This window comes from Bombina bombina, chromosome 1, assembly GCF_027579735.1.
Source record: "Bombina bombina isolate aBomBom1 chromosome 1, aBomBom1.pri, whole genome shotgun sequence".
In the NCBI taxonomy this organism is placed as follows: Eukaryota; Metazoa; Chordata; class Amphibia; order Anura; family Bombinatoridae; genus Bombina; species Bombina bombina.
Window position 1 is genome coordinate 546,351,920 of NC_069499.1, and position 13,407 is coordinate 546,365,326.

The following is a 13,407-nucleotide window of genomic DNA, read 5'->3' on the forward strand; positions in this document are numbered from 1 at the left end:
CAAAAAAAAAAAGATAAAAGGAAATTTATGCTTACCTGCTAAATTTATTTCTTTTACGATATGACGAGTCCACGGATTTCATCCTTACTTATGGGATATCGCCTCCTGGTCAGCAGGAGGAGGCAAAGAGCTCCACAGCAGAGCTGCATAAATAGCTCCTCCCCTCCCAACCCAGTCATTCGACCGAAGTTAGGAAGAGAAATGAAAAGCCAAGAAGCAGAGGTGACTGAAGTTTAACAAAAATAAAAATCTGTCTTAGAAAAACGACAGGGAGGGCCGTGGACTTGTCATATCGTAAAAGAAATAAATTTATCAGGTAAGTATAAATTTCCTTTTCTTTTACAAGATATGAAGAGTTCACGGATTTCATCCTTACATATGGGATACAATACCAAAGCTATAGGACACGGATGAAAGGGAGGGACAAGACAGGAACCTAAACGGAAGGCACCACTGCTTGAAGAACCTTTCTCCCAAAAAGCAGCCTCAGAAGAGGCAAAAGTATCAAATTTGTAAAATTTAGAAAAAGTGTGAAGAGACGACCAAGTTGCTCCTATTACTAACACAGGCAAAGAGAATGACTGGGTTGGGTGGAAGGGATGAGCTATTTATGCAGCTCTGCTGTGGAGCTCTTTGCCTCCTCCTGCTGACCAGGAGGCGATATCCCATAAGTAAGGATGAAATCCGTGGGCTCGTCATATCTTGCAAAAGAAAGAGAAAATGTAATAAGACACGTTGCAGAAGTGCCATTAGTCTAAACATATGCAGGGTTCTCTCAGACAGGAATGTGCCGTCTGCAAGCTCTCACCCAGCTTTTGCCGTCAGGCACCTGGGTGTGTGCACTGTAAGTGTTGTGTTTAGGGAAAAGTAAGGGAGTAATGCAGTGCCACAAATGGAAAAGGTTCTCTTTAAAAAAAAAAAAAAAAAAAAAAAAAAAAAAATATGGAGATACACGGAGTACCAGGAATAGTGCTGCAAAAATTCACCAGAACTCACGTTTCAGATTTGTTTATATAGTAGGGGCACCAGATAAAGAACACTGTAACCTCTAGTCTTAGGAAGGACAACAATGAGCAAGGAACGCAGAAATGGAAACTCACTTAAATCAATCACTTCTAACGCTAAATGAAAATGTAATGTTATCAGGAAAACATCTGCACATTTTATTTTTACATTTAAATAAAATTCAACTGAAACTAACTCTGCGGTAACTATGATTTCTAAGGGTTCTTCTCACACAACAACCACAACAATGACATTAGCATTGCTTAGATGTACATTTTAGATTTTAATCATTATAAAAGTCATAGCCCACCCAAATAAGAAATGTTCTACCCTAGGCATGGTCAGTTTTACACCAGTGGGCCATGTTGTGGTTCTCCTAAGCATTTTACCTGGCCCTTCCCTCAAGCAGCAAGTGAATACTAATGGTCAAGTAGGAGATCCTGCATGTGGCTCTGCCTTTATCTGTAGAATAGCACATTGCTAGGTAGATATGAGAACTTGTGCAACCACAACGACATAACTAGATAATCATATCTCATTTAGCTTGTTGTAACAGTATTTCATAACATTTGCTAACAACCTCAGCCAGTCAAGTGTGGTGCTTAGTCTCAAAAGGTCAGACACCCACATTTTACCACAAATATTCTTTCTAACAAAAAGTGTATCCATTGCAGAATATAATATAAATATATATTTAAATGTTCTTTTGTATCACTGATACTAAACTGATATAATTCCTTGCTAAACTAATACCTGCTAAAACTGTATCTCTGTTGGAAGTGGTTGTCCTACCCTACAGCTTTGACATTTAGAAGCAATATTGACCGAGCACTAAATGCATCGCATGAAAGTGAGAAGAAGCCTGTAGAGCATGCAGAAATCACCAAAGCAAGTGCAATGGACACAATGCCTTAGGCAACATAGCCTCTGATTGCTTGAGATATATATATCCCTATCTATATCTATATATCTCTAATGACACTGTAAAATCAGAAAACACATTTTAAAACAAAAAACTGTATTGCATTAAGGATGCTGGGGCGGGAGCAATGCATACTATTAAGTTAATGCATCCGTTCCATTTGATCATCACATATGAATTATCTGTATGCATTTGTTGCTAATTGCTTTTATCACGTCTGCATCACATTGGTGGCCATTTCAACAAAACAGCACTTATACGCTTAATCATATTCTAATGTTCTGCACACAAAGAGGAAATAGCTTCATTAGGAGTTTCTATTGCAACATAGGAGTTTAATATTTTCCGGTTTGTTAGGAGAATGTTTTGCAAGAAGAAACTAAAGAGACAGGGTCTAATAATGTTAAAGGAAATAGGAGGGAAACCAACTAAAGACAAACTGTAATTATTATGCTTGGCTCCAATAGCCCCGTTAATGCTTACACTTTAGTATTGCATTAACCTATTAAACAAAAAAGTAATCTCTATTTAACAGGAGAAGAAGAGTGCTATGCACTACTGTAATGTGACTAAATTAGTAACAAGGATGATAGTAAAAGTGCATATGCAACAAAGTGTCGGTGTTAGATAATGAGTGTTGAATGGATACGTGAAAAACAAAAGTGAATGCAAATAGATATCCAATTGTGCATAAGTAGAAGATATCACTATTTAAGTCAATATAATGAAATAATACACCTTTAAAAGGTGATTTCAATAAAACATATATAAACCTATAATGTATATAACCTATTTTTAACCCATCTGTAGGTTTATATATGTTTTATTGAAATCACCTTTTAAAGGTGTATTATTTCATTATATTGACTTAAATAGTGATATCTTCTACTTATGCACAAATGGATATCTATTTGCATTCACTTTTCACTTATCCATTCAACACTCATTATCTAACACTGACACTTTGGTGCATATGCACTTTTACTATCATCCTTGTTACTAATTTAGTCACATTACAGTAGTGCATAGTACTCTTCTTCTCCTGTTAAATAGAGATCACTTTTTCGATTCACTTATTTATGGAGGTATAGGGACCCTCTTTTTTAGTACTGTGTTTTTAGTTACTAATCTATAGCGCAAATATCTATACACCTTCACTTCTCCATTAGAATATTATACACCAGTTTAGTGTACTAAAAGAAAAGGGATGTCTCCAAACACCCATGGGATTCCTCTTTCAAATGAGATGTAATATAACGGCCAACTTCCTAAAACATAGGGGCCACAGATCAATATTAGAAACCTTAAGGGCCACAAATAAATGGCTAGTAAACAAACAATTCATATAATTACTAAAAAAATTCCATTGTCACAAAGCTAGAATTAGGGAAGGTTGAATGGTACCCTCTGTCTAAACTCCTCACTCCAGAGTTCAGATCACCTAAAAGCACTTTAGTTCTGCTTTTTCTGGGGCCACAAAAACAATGGCACACATTGCTAGTTCTGCCTTTCCTGTGGGCTGCAAGAACTAGTGTTGAGAGCGACCACTTCATTATACCTGCCTTACACTATGGCTAGAATGATAAAATGTCACTTTTAACTTGTATTATGAGTGCAAAAATAAAAGTGCTTTTGATTTAAATTGCATTAATGGTGCGAATATTTTTGTACTACACATGTAATCTAGGCCTACTTTTCCTGTGAAAGGTGTGTCTCTGTAATATCTATTATTTTATGGAGCGCCTTTTAGCAAGTGGTATCTTGTGCTTTAGATTTGAAAAATTATACATTTTTTCCTCTCACAAAAACAGAGTATTGAAAGCGGCAGAGTAAGTAAAAAAACAGGGAAAAATATTCTAATACTGTAAATAATGTATTTCAACAGTGAGTAAATTGTATCTGCTCCTTCTCAGGCAAGACCAAACATAGAAATATGTACAGGTATACCTCACTTTACAGCGCTTCGCTAATACAGCGCTTTGTGGAACTGAAGGTCAACCTCCAAGGATTTTGAAACAGTGCTGTAATCATCCTGAGATTGCTAGAAAAGTGACTGGCATGATTTTGTTATGCTTAGATCACTCTGTTTACGTCATTACAGTGCAATCTGTGTCTCAGTGCTATAGTCTGGCAAAGTGTACTACAGTAATTGTCACTATTTTACAGCTACAGTATTTATTGAATACTGCGCTGTGCTAGTGTTAAACTAAAAGTAGCACTATTGCACCCCTAATATATGTTAGTTCAAACACGTTTTCAAGTTTTTAAACACACTGGCAAGTGAAAAGAAAGTTAAAACTGCCTTGTTTCACTTTAAGGCGGTTTTCACTTTACAGCGGGGCTCCGGTCCCTAACCCGCTGTATGAGCGGGGTATACCTGTACTTAGGTTATGGACATTTTAGGGTTGAAGAGTGGGGAAAAAGGCTGAAGGAAGATCTGAAAAACTCAGCAGTCAAATGATAAATTCAAGTAGACTAATAAATTCCTGTTAAACTAGTCAAGATAAATAATCCGACCAAATACCACCAGTGAACTCAATGCAGAATGTATTAATAGTTTTAACTCCTGCATTGGTTTATAACTTTAAAGCATTATTGTAGCAAGTTAACTCATTCATATATTTACTATGATATGTAGAACGTTTATTTGAAAAAGGGACATAATTCTTCTACAATAGGTCTTAACCCCTTAACGACCAAGGACGTACGCCACACGTCCTCAAAATAAATACAGTTAATGACCGAGGACGTGTGGCGTACGTCCTTGGTCTGGAAAGCAGCTGGAAGCGATGCTGCTCGCTTCCAGCTGCTTTCCGGTTATTGCAGTGATGCCTCGATATCGAGGCATCCTGCAATAACCCCCCTTGGCCATCCGATGCAGAGAGAGCCACTCTGTGGCCCTCTCTGCACCGGACATCGGTGGCCGGTATCATCGGTGGGTGGGAGCAAGTCTGGGAGGCGGCCATCGATGTGCCGAGTGGAGGGGGGCGGGAACGGGGGCGGGATCGGGGAGGGAGCGGGAGGGAACCGCTACACTACAGAAAACTAAACTTTCAAAAGTAAAAAAATTAAACGTTTTGAAAGCTGTAAATAAACGGCTAAGAGATCTGGAAGGGGTGGGGGGAAGCTACACTACAGAAAAGGGCATTTTTTTTAAAAAAAGGCAAATTTTTTTCACTAAACTGGGTACTGGCAGACAGCTGCCAGTACCCAAGATGGCGCCCATTAAGGCAGAGGGGGAGGGTTAGAGAGCTGTTTGGTGGGGGATCAGTGAGGCTGGGGGCTAAGGGGGGATCCTACACAGCAGCATATGTAAATATGCTAAAAAAAAAAAAACCCACAAAAAAGCCCAAATATAGCTTTTATTTTAGTACTGGCAGAGTTTCTGCCAGTACTTAAGATGGCGGGGACAATTGTGGGGTGGGGGAGGGAAGAGAGCTGTTTGGGAGGGATCAGGGGGTCTCATGTTTCAGGTGGGAGGCTGAGCTCTACACTAAAGCTAAAATTAACCCTGCAAGCTCCCTACAAGCTACATAATTACCGCAACAGGACACATAAAACCCCAGAGTCCATAGTGGGAGCTTTAGCGGACTACTACACTACCCTATATACTAGCCAGAAGCAGCCCTCTCAGGAGGTCATAACATCCTTCTGGAGGGATCTTGCTCTCCCACAACTCAGGGAAGAACAGGTGGCGGCCCTCAATTCACCTATCTCTCCTGAAGAAATTCTAAAATCTCTCCCCTCTATGTCTAACGGGAAGGCAGCGAGTCCGGACGGCCTCCCTGTTGAATTCTTCAAAATGCTCAAACCCCAGATCACACCTACCTTAACTAAATTATATAACTTATATTATAAAGACTTGGTAACGCCTTCTCAGGTGTTCACAATGGCACATGTGTCACTAATTCCGAAGCCAGGGAAGGACCCCGGCTTCCCTGAGTCCTACCGCCCCATCTCCCTGCTCAACTCGGACTACAAGATACTAATGAAGATCTTGGCCGACAGGCTCAAAATAATCTTGACGGACATTATTCATCCGGACCAAACCGGATTCATGTGCCGCAGAACATCTGTGACTAACGTGCGACGGGTATTGCATTTCATAGCACACTATGAGAAAAGGCCGGGACTCCCGGAAGCACTAGATAAATCGGAGGCCTTCCTGCTATCCCTGGATGCGGAGAAGGCCTTCGACAGGGTGGAATGGGGCCACTTGATGGATGTGTTGAGCCGTTTTGGCTTCTCGGGATCATTCCTTCACTATATTGGCAACATATTCACGGCTCCATGGGTCTCCATCATGGCTAACGGTTTGTTCTCACCGCGCATTAAGCTACAAAGGGGCACTCGTCAGGGGTGTCCCTTATCCCCCCTTCTTTTTAACCTGGCTTTGGAGCCACTGGCTGTAAAACTGCGTAAGGTCTACCCGGGCATGATGTTAGGAAATGAGAGACTGCATCTAGCACTCTATGAGGATGACATGCTCCTATTCGTGGAGCATCCGGCAAAACACATCCCGAAAATCTTGGCGACAATTGAAGCCTTCGGATCTTTCTCGGGCTATAGGATAAACAAAACTAAATCGGAAATCCTGTGGCTTCGGAAGCGCAATGCACAATTCTGCTCCTACCCGTTTCAGGAGGCCAAAGCCACACTTACTTATCTGGGCATTCAATTGTCCACCAACAGGCATACCTTATACCATGATAATGTCACGCGAGTGTGTCGTGACCTGGCTCAAACTTTAGAGGGGTGGAGGAGCCTGCCGGTCTCCCTCACAGGACGAATCAACTTAGTAAAAATGGTAATCTTACCACGGATCCTGTACCCCCTCTTGATGCTACCGTTTCTGATTACTAGAAAAGACATGGCGCTATACTCAAAGGCCCTATCTGGGTTTCTGTGGAAAGGGGGCAGACCCCGAATAGCACTAACAAAATTATATGCACGCCCCTCTTGTGGTGGACTGGGTCTCCCCGACCTGAAACTGTATAACTGGGCAACGCTTAGCCGCCTCATGCTGGATTGGCAACTCAGAACAGAGCACTTCTATACTCCTGAACTAGAGAGGCATGCTCCGGGGGTCTAGATCCCTAATTCCTACCCTATGCTCAGCCTAATAGCACCCCCGCGGAAGTCAAAGATAGCTTTCTTTACAAAGACGTGCTGAGGGCGTGGCGGCTAGCTCTTGGTTACATTGGCCGTCGTTATGTGTCTCCCAGGTTGACTCCACTGAGAAACAATACATGTTTCCCCCCTGGGATTGATACCTCCCCATTTACTGTCTGGGAAGCTAGGGGATTAGGTTCGGTGGGAGATGCTCTAGATCTATCTAGGAAATGCGTCAGGTCCTTTTAGGATCTGCAAACTCAATATGGGCTGCCGAGGGCCCACTTCTATGCCTATCTTCAGATGACGCATTACATTGACCAGCTAAGTAGGGAGGATTCACAATTTTGGGAGCCGCACGCATTCCACGTCTCAGTGTCCGCTTATAAGCTAGGAAGCTTTTCTATTTCGGGGATATACAAAACACTGTTAAACCACACGGAATCTAAACACTTAACCTTGTTAGAGGATAAATGGAGGGGACACCTAGAGAGGGGAGATCTACCAGAATTAATTCAACGAAGTATAGAGAATGTTAAAAGGGCAACGCTGTCTATGACTGAGAGAATCTCAGATAAGGATGCTGCATAAGGATTACATTATCCCACGAAGACTAGCTAAATGGAAACATGGGGTGGTGAATGAGTGTAATAGGTGCAAGATAAGTGACCCAGATTTTCTTCATTACTTCTCTACCTGCCCACGAGTTGGGCAATTTTGGGGTAGGATAGCCTTCTGGATCACAAATGTTATAAAAATCAGGGTCAAGATAGAAATAGAGCAAATTTGCTTCCTGGAATGGGGGGGAACAGGACCCTAGACACATCCCAATACTCACTACTATGATTCTAATTGCCAGAAAGGTTATACTTGAGGTTTGGACGGAGAGCTCTGCTCCTGCCTTTAATGCATTTAAACGCAACTTGCACAAACAATTGCTTATCGAGCAGCTAGACACCAAGATGGACACTAACAGAAGACTTAGACACTTTATTACTAAATGGCGGAAATATATCGATACTCTAACCTTAGAAGCACAAAGACAGTTATTGTTTCCTTTTGCACACACTGAGTACATGCTGACAGCCTCTCTGAGGGGAGAGTGGGGATTCCTATACCAGACGCGGGGAGGTGGGGGGGAGGGGAGAGAGAGTATTAACATCTAACGAACCGACACCGCCTACCCACCCTTGCTCCCATTTGTTTACCCCCCTCTTTGGATCCTTTTGGATCCCCCCTTTTCTTTTCTGTTTTTTTTTTTTTTTCTCTCATACCCTCAAAGTAAGAATTAAGGCTGATTCATTCTATGATGATAGTCGTGACACCACATGGCTGATTAGTTTAAGTTTTAGTTAGGTTAAGTTTGAGTTTAAAAAGAAAAAAATTACAGCTTGTTAATTTTCCATAAGAAATGGATAGTAATGAAAACCCAAAAAATGGGACGAGACAATGATGTATGGCGTTATTTACTTTATATCTACCCATATTTATTTGTACAAATCTTCATTTATTCATGATACAGTTGTCTTAGATGTTAAGATGTAAACCTTTCTGTAATTCTTTTTTGTCCTCAATAAAACAATGTTAAAAAAAAAAAAAGTGAACGATTTTTTGTATTTAATCGCATTTGGCGGTGAAATGGTGGCATGAAATATACCAAAATGGGCCTAGATGAATACTTTGGGATGTCTACTAAAAAAAAATATACACATGTCAATGGATATTCAGAGATTCCTGAAAGATATTAGTGTTCTAATGTAACTAGCGCTAATTTTGAAAAATAATGGTTTGGAAATAGCAAAGTGCTACTTGTCTTTATGGCCCTATAACTTACAAAAAAAGCAAAGAACATGTAAACATTGGGTATTTCTAAACTCAGGACAAAATTTAGAAACTATTTAGCACGGGTGTTTTTTGGTGGTTGTAGATGTGTAACAGATTTTGGGGGTCATAGTTAGAAAAAGTGTGTTTTTTTCAATTTTTTCCTCATATTTTATAATTTTTTTTAAAGTAAATTATAAGATATGATGAAAATAATGGTATCTTTAGAAAGTCCATTTAATGGCAAGAAAAACGGCATATAATATGTGTGGGTACAGTAAATGAGTAAGATGAAAATTACAGCTAAACACAAACACCGCAAAAATGTAAAAATAGCCTTGGTCCCAAACGGACAGAAAATGGAAAAGTGTTGTGGTCATTAAGGGGTTAAAGGGACATAACACTCACATGCTAAATCATTTGAAAGTGATGCAGCATAACTGTAAAAAGCGGACAGGAAAATATCACCTGAGAATCTCTATGTAATAAAAGGAAGATATTTGGGGGCGGAGCTAGCCGCAAACAAGTATGGCCGCAAACTACTAGAGCTCCCTGACAAGAACATCAGAAAGAGCACCAAACATCGGAGTTAATGCCTTAAAATTCCTACCTAATATAGATAAAGCCTACTGATCACTTCCAGAAGGGAAATAGTGAGGTGTGGGATGGTAATAATCTGGCGTCGCTCTGCAGGGCCTGTACAGCCTTCAACCAAAAGACCGCATGGTACGGACCACTAGCAACCCCGCAAGAAAGTGAACATTAAGACTGTGAATTATTCCCCACCTCCCTTCTCCTGCCAACTAGCACAGACCCCGGTAAATGAGAAATGGAGGACATACTGCTTTCACTCCTTAAAGACCTGGGTGACAGAATGGACTATCACTTTACCCAGTTATCACAGCAGATCCGTGACTCCTGCGGCACACACAATAGTAGCTGCTGTTCTCAAGATGACGACTTGCGGCCCCTGGCATCATCTGCTGAACCTTCTGCACATTGTGATACTAAGGCAATCCGGATTTGGAGATAGGAGGATTCCTTGCTGACCGACAGTGAGAACATCGATCCTGCAATAGCGGGAGTGCAAAAGGAAGAGAGCAAGGCTAAGCGTAGCATAAGCCGAAGGCAGACTGAGACCCGGAGTCCACTACTTACATTGGATGAGAAGGGGCTACTTTTGAACACTAGACAAGCCCCATATGAGTCGAATGGGCTGGATCGCCCACAGCAAGTTCGGCTTCGCAATACCTATACCGCTCTCTCAACACCACAAGTTACTGGCTCCCATATAAGAGCGCTTGGAACGGCTTCAAATTTTTACCTAGCAAGGTACTTTTCAGACATTCCCTATTGCCGTGACCTAGCTGCAGGCTGCCGCTCTCTACCGTCACAGACCATCACGGCAGAGGCCAGATGGGATGAGTCTGAGTATAACTCGAAGTCCCTAGTCTGTGGCATTGGGTGAATGCCTAGTATATCTAATTATTTTATAGGGGACTGTTAATCCCTATAACGGACACAATCACTTAAACTTATATGGTTAATACTACAGTTCCTTTAATGTTTCACACTGGTTTGTTTTATAATACAGCGTAGTCCATTATTGCTTGGTGTTAGTAAGTTACAAGTTTTACAGCTAAGTGATGGTAAACTCTCCCCTATTTAAAATCAGATCTGAAATGTAAGTGCTATTTTAGATGGAGTTTAATTCATTAGCTGTAATGAAGATGCAGTATAACATGCTTTTTAATATAGATATGAAATTCAAATACTGCATGCTCCTCCGCCCACTTCAAAAGTAAAATTTTCTGTGAGCTAACAGATTGAATTGTTGTCCAATCAGTGCTCTCCCCATATGGCACTTTTGTTGTAGCTAGAGCATTGATTGGAGAGTAATTCAATCATTTAGCTGACAGGAAAATTGACTTTTGAAGTGGGTGGTGTAACGTGGGGTATTTGAATTTCATATCTATATTAATAACTAAGTTATAGCGCATCTTCATGCACATGATGAATTAAACTCCATCTAAAATAACGCTTACATTCCAGATCTGATTTTAAAAAGGGGAGAGTTTACCATCACTTTAATAACCTAATAACTAATGTTTTATAAAATTACATGCAATTCCCTCTACCTATGGTTATACATCTTGTGTCTTAGTCATAGTTGTATATACGTTCATAAGTACTAGATTCCTAGCCTATACTGTGGGGATTCACATTACCCAGATAACTGTTAATAGTGTTGTCCTTCTAGCTCAAAATCCCCTTCTCTTTACATACACGATAATGGCTGCTTAGCTATACTTAATGCAACTGACACTTCATTTGCCCTCCATATTACAAGCAACTACACATCTAGCATTGTTCTATTTTTTTTCAGTTGCAATTAATTATATGTTGTCCTAGAGGGGTTACATCAAAACTATCTAGCACAAGGAAAAGAGTGATATCATAATATCCCCATATTCCCTTTTACTGATAGGTCACTCTCATGTCACTCACTGTTAATTGCATTTAGGTCAACTGTTACTACAATTTTTTTTTTTTTTTTTTGATTTATTATTACTGTTATTCACCATTTCTTGTTTTACATAAGCTAAGGACAAAAGATACCAACCTGATGCTGAACTCTGACTAGCGTTAAATGGGTTACATTCTCATATTGTTAAATATATCATAGTTATAGCGTTGCCTAATTCTCTTTTTGAATATATATTGCCGTTTTCTTTAGGGGTATAAGTCTATTATTTTTTTTTATAGGCATCTAGATTGTTTAATGTTACCTTTTCATTCATTATGATGTACCAGAGAACCCATTATTACTATTATAGCCTAGGCATCTATATAATTTGTTACACGTCCTCATTCTATAACACTTGAGCACTCTGATTGTAGTCTGTTAGTCTATGTACAACGGATTTATAGTACTTGCACAATACCATTTCCTGGCTTGTACTTAGTCCTCTTCACTGGCTATAATTGCAACGTCCAATGAAGCCTGCACATTGTTTGATAGCTTAGAGACTTATACCAACCTGATGTAGGACTATGACTAGCTTTAAATGGGTTGCATATATTTTAGTTATGACGTTGCCTAATTTATTTATATATATATATATATATATTGCCATTTTCTTTAGGGGTATACGTTTATTACCCCCACTCACAGGCATCTAGATTGTTTAATATTACCCTTTCATGCCCTGAGACGTACCAGAGACTCCATTATTACAATTATAGCCTAGGCATTTATATAACTTCTTATACGTTCTCATTCTATAACTCATAAGTACTCTGATTGTAGTTTCTTATTCTATGTGCAAAGGGTCTTTAGAACCTCCAGAGTCCTATTGCCTGGCTTGTACTTAGCTCTCATCACGGACTATAAATGTAATGTTCAGTGAAGTTTGCACACTAAAGCAATTTCTAAGGAGGTTTTATATACTTTAATGCTATATGTTTATAAAGACATCTCTGAGAAGTACCAGCGGCAGATGCCTTAACTTTCTTTATTATATCCTCCAAGTTATATGCCTATACCAAGTTCATACATTTATCCTCTGCATATGCTTTACTAACATTATGAAGACTGGTTTGTTTGATTGTTAATTGATAATTAGTTGTGGAACTTGTGATGTTCCCCGAAGGCACATTAAATACATCAGCGCTTGCCACCCAGCAGTTTGCTATTTCAAAGCAACAACTCTGCATTTAGCTTAATTAACCCCTATAGCCTAACGGGTATTAGCTTTACTATAGACCCCTATATATAATTCCATTACAGAAAGCATTCCTAAGCTTACATTCTATTATGTATATAATATAACCAGGAGATGCGCCTAAGTAAGTAAATTTAATTAAACACCCTTGCTCCTATACCCGAGCGATATACTCTCTTTTTATGTCTCCCATAATAGTATTTTCCTACGATAACCCTAGAAGGCTCCGCCCCCCCCATCCTTCCCAACTTAAAGCGGCTCTTGCCCGCTGGATTCCCTTAATATAAAGGCCCATATGAGGCCACTTCATTAGTCATTCATGATAACCACCCCTAAATATAAAATAGAGGTTTCAGGTGACTAATTTTCTTTACTTAATAGCCAGCTTATCTATTTTGTAATTATATTTGTTGTACATTATGAAAATGCTGTCATTACTCTTGCAACCTGGATTGTATGCTTTCTCTTATAATGCACGAAACCTCAATAAAAAAATTGTTTAAAAAAAAAAAAAAAGAAGAAGATATTTTACCTCACAACTTCCTCAGCTCACTAGAGTAAGTATTCTGTAAAAAAGTTATTTCAGTTACTGCCCAGCTGCAGGTAAAAAAAAAAAAAAAAAAGAAAAAAAAAAAAAGGAATGAATAGCAGCCAATCAGGATCAGCAGTGCTGAGGTAATGAACTCTTACTTTGATCTCATGAGATTTCACTTAACGCTTATGAGATTTCATAGTAAACTTCCTTAAACTGAATAGGGAAATAAGATTAGTGTGCATGAAGGCATACTGATTTGCTGCTTAAAGTCCTTTGCAATGGGGTTT

General features: G+C 39.6%; 1 protein-coding gene across 1 annotated transcript in view; it reads right to left on the bottom strand.

Moving 5' to 3' along the window:
* The window catches only part of BMPR2 (bone morphogenetic protein receptor type 2), a 498,659-nt gene that overhangs the window by 50,781 nt on the left and 434,471 nt on the right, over positions 1 to 13,407 (bottom strand). The gene's annotated exons all lie outside the window — the stretch shown is intronic.